General features: G+C 43.4%; 1 pseudogene; it reads right to left on the reverse strand.

The window, feature by feature from the left end:
- Positions 1-6,403: 6,403 nt before the first annotated feature.
- LOC130039188 (60S ribosomal protein L36a-like) lies at positions 6,404-6,813 on the reverse strand (annotated as a pseudogene).
- Between the last annotated feature and the right edge of the window lie 2,354 nt (positions 6,814-9,167).

Consider the following 9,167-nt stretch of genomic DNA (forward strand, 5'->3'; position numbering starts at 1 on the left):
GAAAATGAGCATTGGGTTACTTGGACATTCACCAGTGGTCTAACGAAAATATGCCGGTATTGGAGATTCAGATGAATTCCAGATTCGTAGTGAATAAATGGAACATTCTGTAGTGGAGATTCCAATGATTTCTGAAGGCTGGGCTGTGTGGACAGTAAAATGAACAGCTGACCAGTTTTGCGTGTTTAGCTAGTGAATAGCAGGGCTACTAGTGGGAACAGGCTCCTGAAAACCAGCTTTGGGTTACTTGGACATTCACCAGTGGTGTAACAGATATCTCCCTTTAGTGGAGATTCAGATTAATTCAAGATTCGCAGTGAATGAATGGAACATTCTGTAGTGGAGATTTAAATGATTTCTGAAGGCTGAGTTGTGTGGACAGGAAAATGAAGAGCTGACCAGGGTTGAATGGATAGCCAATTGAACAGCAATGCTGCGAGTAGGAAAATGAGGCTGAAAACCAGCATTGTGTTACTTGGACATTCAACAGTGGTGTAACAAAAACCTGGCAGGAGTGGAGAATGAGATGAATTCCAGATTCGCAGTGAATGAATGGAACATTCTATAATGGAGATTCCAATACTATCTGAAGGCTAGTTTATGTGGACAGGAAAATGAAGAATTCACCAGGGTTGAATCTGCAGCCAATTGAACAGAACGGCTGCATGTATGAAAAGTCCGATGAAAACCAGCATTGGGTCACTTGGACATTCACCAGTGGTGTAAAGAAAACCTGGCTGGAGTTGAGATTAAGATGAATTCCAGATTCGCACTGAATGTATGGAACATTCTGTAGTGGAGTTTCCAATGATTTCTGTAAATCTGGGTGGTTTATACAGGAAAATGAAGAGCTGACCAGGGTTTAGTGGATAGAAAAATGAAAAGCACGGCTGCGAGTTTGAACATGCCGCTGAAAACCAGTATTGTGTTACTTGGACTTTCAACAGTGGTGTAACCAAAACCTGCCTGAATTGGAGAGTCAGATAAATTCCATATTCGCAGTGAATGAATGGAACATTCTGTAGTGGAGATTCCAATGATTTCTGAAGGCTGGGTGATGTGGGCAGGAAAATGCAGAGCTGAACAGGGTTGAGTGGATAGCCAATTGAAAAGCATGGCTGTGAGTCTGAGCAGGCCGCTGAAAACCAGCATTGGGTTACATGGACATTCACCAGTGGTGTAACGAAAACCTGCCGGTAGTGGAGATTCCGATGAATTCTAGATTCGCAGTGAATGAATGGAACATTCTGTAGTCTAGGTTCCAATGCTTTCTAAAGTCTGGATTGTGTGGACAGGAAAATGAAGAGCTGACCAGAGTTGAGTGGAGAGCCAAATGAACAGTATGGCTGCGATCGTCAACAGCCCACTGAAAACTAACATTGGGTTACTTGGACATTCAACAGCGGTGTATCGAAAACTTGAATGCAGAAGCAGATGAATTCCAGATACCCAGTGAGTGAATGGAACATTCTGTAGTGGAGGTTACAAAAATTTCTGAAGTCTGGACTGTGTGGTAAGGAAATGAAAAGATGACCAGTGTTGAGTGGATAGCCAGTGAACAGCACGGCTTCGAGTGTGAACAGACCGCTGAAAACCAGCATTGGGTTACTGGGACATTCACCATTGGTATAAAGAAAGCCTGCCTGGAGAGCAGTTTCAGATTAATTGCACATTCGCAGTGAATGAATGGAACATACTGTGGTGGAGGTTCCAATGACTTCTGTATATCTGGGTGGTTTAGACAGGAAAATGAAGAGCTAACCATGGTTGAGTGTATGGGAAATTGAACAGCACAGCTGGGAGTGTGAACAGGCCGCTGAAAACCAGCATTGTGTTACTTGGTCATTCACCAGTGGTTTAACGAAAACCTGCCTGGAGTGGAGAGTCAGATGAATTCCAGATTCGCAGTGATTGTATGGAAAGTTCTGTATTGGAGGTTCCAATGATTTCTGAAGTCTGGTTGGCGTGGAGAGGAAAATGCAGAGCTGACCAGGCTTGAGTGGATATCCAACTGAACAGCACGTCTGCGAGTGTCAACATGCCGCTACAAACCATCTTGAGGTTACGTGGACAGTCAACAGTGGTGTAACGAAAGAATGCCTGCAGTGCAGATTCAGATGAATTCCAAATTCGCAGTGAATGAATGGAACATTCTGTAGCGAAGATTCCAATAATTTCTGAAGGCTGAGTTGTGTGGACAGGAAAATGAAGAGCTCACCAGGGTTCAGTGGATAGCCAGCTGAACAGCACGACTGCAATTGTAAACAGGCCACTGAAAATGAGCACTGGGTTACTTGATCATTCCCCAGTGGTGTAAAGACACCTTCCTCGTGTGCAGAGTCAGATGAATTCCAGATTCGCAATGAATGATTGGAACTATCTGTAGTGGAGATTCCAATGATTTCCTAAGCCTGGGTTGTGTGGACAGGAAAATGAAGAGCTGACCAGGGTTGAGTGGATAGCCAATTAAAGAGCACGTCTGCGAGTGTGAAATGGCCGCTGAAAACCACCATTGGGTTACTTTGACATTCAATAGTGGTGTAACGAAAGACTGCCTGCAGTGCAGATTCAAATGGATTCCAGATTCGCAGTGTATGAATGGAAATTTCTGTAGTGGGGATTTCAATGATTTCTGAAGACTGCGTGATGAGGACAGAAAATGAAGAGCTCAACAGGGTTGAGAAGATAGCCAATTGAACAACACAGTTGCGATTGTGATGAGGCCGCAAAAAACTAGCATTGGGTAACTTGGACATTCACCAGTTGGGTATTGAATTCCTGCCAATAGTGGACGTTCATATGTATTCCAGATTCGCAGTAAATGAATAGAACATTCTGTAGTACACATTTCAATGATTTTGGAAGGCTGGGTTGTGTGGACAGGAAAATGAAGATCTCACCAGGGCTGAGTGGATAGCAAATTGAGTAGCACGTCTGCGTGTTTGAACATGCTGCTGAAAACCAACCATGCGTTACTTGGACATTCAATAGTGGTGTAACGAAAGACTGCCTGCAGTGCAGATTCAGATGAAATCCAGATTCGCAGTGAATGAATGGAAATTTCTGTAGTGGAGATTTCAATGATTTCTGATGGCTGCGTGATAAGGACAGAAAATGAAGAGCTCAACAGGGTTGAGCGGATAGCCAATTGAACAGCACTTCTGCGAGTGTGAATATGCCGCCTAAAACCAGCATTGGGTTACTTGGACATTCACCTTATGTGTCACGCAAACCTACCGGTAGTGGAGATTCAGATGAATTCCAGATTCGCAGTGAATGAATGGAACATTTTGTTGTGGACATTCCAATGATTTCTGAAGGCTGGATGATGTGGAGAGGAAAATGACGAGCTGAACAGGGTTGAGTGTATAGCCAGTTGAAAAGCATGAGTACGAGTCTGAGCAGGCCACTGAAAACCAGCATTGTGTGACATGGACATATACCAGTGGTGTAACGAAAACCTGCCTGGAGTAGAGATTCAGATAAATTCCAGATTCGCAGTGAATGAATGGAACTTTCTGTAGTGGAGATTCCAATGGTATCTGAAGTCTGGATTGTGTGGACAGCAAAATGAAGAGCTGACCAGTGTTAAGTGGATTGCCAGTGAACAGCACGGCTTCGAGAGTGAACAAAGCACTGAAAACCAGCATTGCGTTGCTTGAACATTCAACGGTGGTCTAACGAAAGCCTGTCAGGAATGGAGATTCAGAAGAATTCCAGATTCATAGTCAATGAATGGACCATTCTCTGTGGAGATTCGAATGATTTCTGAAGTCTGGATTTTTTGTGGACAGGAATATGAAGAGCTGACCAGTGTTGAGTGGATAGACAGTGAAAAGCCTGGCTTCGAGTGTGAACAGACTGGTGAAAAACATCATTGCATTACTTGGACATTCAATAGTGGTGTAACGAAAGACTGCCTGCAGTGCTGATTCAGATGAATTCCAGATTCGCAGTGAATGAATGGAATGTTCTGTATTGGAGTTTCCAATAATTTCTGAAGGCTGTGTTGTATGGACAGGAAAATGAAGAGCTGACCAGGGTTGAGTGGATAGCCAATTGAACAGCACGGCTGCGAGTCTGAACAGGCCGCTGAAAACCAGCATTGGGTTACTTGGACATTCACCAGCGGTGTAACGAAAACCTGCCAGGAAAGGAGCTTCACAAGAATTTCAGATTCGCAGTGAATGAATGGACTGTTCTCTAGTGGACATTGGAATGATTTCTGAAGTCTGGATTGTTTGGACAGGAAAATGTAGAGCTGAATAGGGTTGAGTGGATAGCCAATTTTAACTGCACCTCTGCGAGTGTGAACGGGCCACTGAAAACCAGCATTAGGTTACTTGGACATTCACCAGTGTTCTAACGAAAGCCTGCCTCCAGTGCGGATTCAGATGAATTCCAGATTTTCAGTGAAGGAATGGAACATTCCATAATGGAGATTCCAATGATTTCTGAATGCTTGGTTGTGTGGACAGAAAAATGAAGAGCTTACCAGCATTTAGTGGATATCCAATTGAACAGAACCTCTGTGAGTGTGAACAGGCCGCTGAAAACCAGCATTGGGTTACTTGGTCATTCACCAGTGGTGTAACGAAAACCTGCCAGTAGTGGAGATTCAGATGAATTCCAGATTCACAGTGAATGAGTCGAACATTCTGTAGTGGAGATTCCAATAATTTCCGAAGTCGGGATTGTGCAGACAGGAAAATTAAGGGCTCACCAGTGTTGAGTGGATAGACAGTGAACAGCACGGCTTCGATAGTGAAAAAACTGATGAAATCCAGCATTGCTTTACTTGGACATTCACCAGTGGTATAACGAAAGCATGCCTGGAGTGCAGATTCAGATTAATTCCAGATTCGCAGTGAATGAATGGAACATTCTGTATTGGAGTTTCCAATAATTTCTGAAGGCTGGGTTGTATGGACAGGAAAATGAAGAGCTGACCAGGGTTGAGTGGATAGCCAATTGAACAGCACGGCTGCGAGTCTGAACAGGCCGCTGAAACCAGCATTGGGTTACTTGGACATTCACCAGTGGTGTAACGTAAACCTGCCGGTAATGGAGCTTCAGAAGAATTTCAGATTCGCAGTGAATGAATGGACTGTTCTCTAGTGGACATTGGAATGATTTCTGAAGTCTGGATTGTTTGGACAGGAAAATGAAGAGCTGAATAGGGTTGAGTGGATAGCCAATTGAACTGCATGTCTGCGAGTGTGAACGGGCCACTGAAAACCAGCATTGGGTTACTTGGACATTCACCAGTAGTCTAACGAAAGCCTGCCTGCAGTGCAGATTCAGATGATTTCCAGATTCGCTGTGAAGGAATGGAACATTCTGTAATGGAGTTTCCAATGATTTCTGAATGCTGGGTTGTGTGGACAGAAAAATGAAGAGCTTACCAGCATTTAGTGGATAGCCAATTGAACAGAAACTCTGTGAGTGTGAACAGGTCGCTGAAAACCAGCATTGGGTTACTTGGTCATTCACAAGTGGTATAATGAAAACCTGCTGGTATTGGAGATTCAGATGAATTCCAGATTCGCATTGAATGAATGGAACATTCTGTAGTGGAGATTCCAATGATTTCTGAAATCTGGATTGTGCAGACAGGAAAATGAAGGGCTCATCAGTGTTGAGTGAATAGCCAGTGAACAGCACGGCTTCGATAGTGAAAAAACTGATGAAATCCAGCATTGCTTTACATGGACATTCACCAGTGGTATAATGAAAGCCTGCCTGGAGTGCAGATTCAGATTAATTCCAGATTCGCAGTAAATGAATGGAACATTCTGTAGTTTGTTTATACATTTCCTCTGAGTTGCAGAATCCAGGTCACTAACCATAGTAGGCAATACAATTTTAGAATGTAACATACTTGGGCTGGAGCGATAGCACAGTGGTAGGGCGTTCGCCTTACAAGCGGCCAACATGGCCGACCCGAGTTCGATTCCTCCGCCCCTCTCGGAGAGCCCGGCAAGCTACCGAGAGTATTAGATATGCCAGACACAGTAGCAACAAAGTCTCCAATAGAGACGTTACTGGGCCCGCTCGAGCAAATAGACGATCAATGGGAGGGCCTTTACCTTTTACCATACATACTGAGGTAAATTTAGCCTCTTTTAGAAGTCATTGGATTGAATGTGTTTTTTTTAAATTCATTAAGGTGCCTCTTTTTCTTGACTTTGTCCATTAATATTTATCCATATATGCCTTTGCAATAACTAGATTGTGAAAAGATAACAAGTGTTGTAACAATAATCCATTGTTTGAGGTGCTTGCAGTTGTCTTAAAAAATTAAAGTATTGGGTTTTTTTTCCAGAAAAAAATGATTTTTTTTATCAAGCAAATTTCCTCTCAGGAAGTTTATTCATGACACTATTTAATTTCTCTCCTAAAACATGGATTGTTCCATCAGTCTAACACAGCCCAGGATTTCTGTCTTCGTATTAAAAGATGAAGCTTAGAACTGGATCAATTGTCCCTTTCTCTTTTGATCGCCTCCCAGTTCAAAATGCTTGCACCTCTTAATGGCCAGCATTCTCTTAGATCTGCAGTTGGGCTCGACACATTCAAATATCAACACAATCTTCTTTGGAGTTTTAGCCTTCTTCCGGAAAATAGGCTTAGTTTGACCTCCGTAACCACTCTGCTTCCTATCATAACCACGCTTTCCCTGAGCATACAGAGAATCCTTGCCCTTCTTGTACTGTGTGACTTTGTGGGGCTGATGTTTGCCACATTTCTTACAAAAAGTCCGGCGGGTTTCGGTACGTTCACCATGCTTGAGGCAGCGGTGTCTGCGAGGAAAGGAATGATTTCTGAAGAATGGGTTATGTGGACAGGAAAATGAAGTGCTGAACATGGTTCAGAGGATAGCCAATTGAACAGTATGGCTACGAGTCTGAACAGGCCGCGGAAAAGCAGCATTAGGTTACTTGGATATTCAACTGTGGTGTAAAGAAAACCTGCCGGGAATAGAGATTCAGATGAATTCCAGATTGAATGAATGAATGAATGAATGGAACTTTCTGTAGTGGAGATAGCAATGATATCTGAAGTCTGGCTTCTGCGGACAGGAAAATGAAGAGCTGACGACTGTTGATTGGACAGCCAGTGAACAGAATGGCTTCAATTGTGAACAATCCGCTGAAAACCAGCATTGCATTACTTGGACATTCAACAGTGGTGTAACGAACGCCTACCAGGAGTGGATATTCAGATGCATTCCAGATTCGCAATGAATGAATGGAACATTCTGTAGTGGACTTTCAAATGATTCCTGAAGGCTGGGTCGTGTGGACAGGAAAAAGAAGAGTTAAACACTGTTGAGTCTATAGCCAATAAAACAGCATGGCTGCGAGTATGAAAAGGCCTCTGAAAACCAGTATTGGGGTACTTGCACATTCTCCAGTGGTGTAACGACAACCTGCCGGTATTGGAGATTCAGATGAATTCCATATTCACAGTGAATGAATGGAACATTCTGTAGTGGAGTTTACATTGATTTTTGTAGTCTGGATTGTGTGGAATGGAAAATATAGAGGTGACCAGTGTTGAGTGGATAGCCATTGAACATCACGGCTTCGATTGTGAACAGACCACTGAAACCAGCATTGCGTTACTTGGACATTCACCAGTGGTGTAAGGAAAGCCTGATTGGAGTGCACATTCAGATTGTATGGAACATTCTGTAGTGGATATGCTGATGATTTCTGCAGGCTTGGTTGTGTGGACAGGAAAATGAAGATCTGACCAGCATTGAGTGGATAGAATATTGAACAGCACGTCTGCCAGTGTGAACATGCCGCTGAATACCAGCATTGGGTTACTTGGACATTCACCACTGGTGTCACGAAAACCTGCCTGGGGTGGAGATTCATATGAATTCCAGTTTCAGAGTGACTGAATGGAACATTCTGTATTGTAGGGTCCAATGTTCTCTTAGGTCTTGGTTGTGTGGATAGGAAAATGAAGAGCTGCCCAGGGTGGAAAGTGTAGCCAGTGATCAGCAGGGCTGCGAGTGTTAATAGGCTGCTAAGAACCAGCTTTCGGTTACTTGGACATTTACCAGTGGTTCAACAAAGACCTAATTGTAGTACAGATTCAGATGAATTCCAGAATCTCAGTGAATGAATATAACGTTCTGTAGTGGAGATTTAAATGATTTCTGAAAGCTGGGTTGTGTGGACAGGAAAATGAAGAGCTGACGAGGGTTGAATCGATAGCCAATTGAACAGAACGGCTGCAAGTTTGAAAGGGCCGCTGAAAACCAGCATTGCGTTACTTGGACATTCACCAGTGGTGTAATGAAAAACTGCCGGAAGTGGATGTGGAGATGAATTCCGGATTCGCAGTGAATGAATGTAACATTCTGTACTGGAGATAACAATGATTTCTGAAGTCTGGGTTGTGTGGACAGGAAAATGAAGAGTTGACCAGGTTGAATCGATAACCAATTGAACAGAACGGCTGCGATTGTGAACAGGCCGCTGAAAACCACATTGGGTTACTTGTACATTTAAAAATGGTGTAACGAAAGCCTGATTGGGGTGCACATTCAGATTAATTCCAGATACGCAATGAGTGAATGGAACATTCTGAAGTGGATATTCCAATGATTTCTGAAGTCTTGGTGTTGTGGACAGGAAAATAAAGAGCTGACCAGGGTTGAGTGGATAGCCAATTGAACAGAACGGATGCAACTGTGAACAGGCCGCTGAAAACGATCACTGGATTACTTGGTAATTCACCAGTGGTGTAACGATACTGCCTGGTGTGAAGAGTCAGATGAATTTCAGATTCGCAATGAATGAATGAAACAATATGTAGTGGAGATTCCAATCTTCTCTGAAGCCTGGGTATTGTGGAAAGGAAATGAGAAGCTGACCAGGGTTGATTGCATAGCCAATCTAACAGCACTGCTCCGATTAGGAACAGGCCGCAACAAACCAGCATTGGGTTACTTGGACATTCACCAGTGGTGTAACGAAAACCTTCCGAGAGTGGATGTTGAGATGAATTCCAGATTCGCAGTGAATGTATGGAACATTCTGTAGTAGAGTTTCCAATGATTTCTCAAGGCTGGGTTGTGTGGACAAGAACATGAAGATCTGACCAGCATTGAGTGGATACCAATTGAACAGCACGTGTGCGAGTGTGAA

This window comes from Sorex fumeus, unplaced genomic scaffold (genome assembly GCF_029834395.1).
Source record: "Sorex fumeus unplaced genomic scaffold, SorFum_2.1 ptg000083l, whole genome shotgun sequence".
NCBI lineage: Eukaryota > Metazoa > Chordata > Mammalia > Eulipotyphla > Soricidae > Sorex > Sorex fumeus.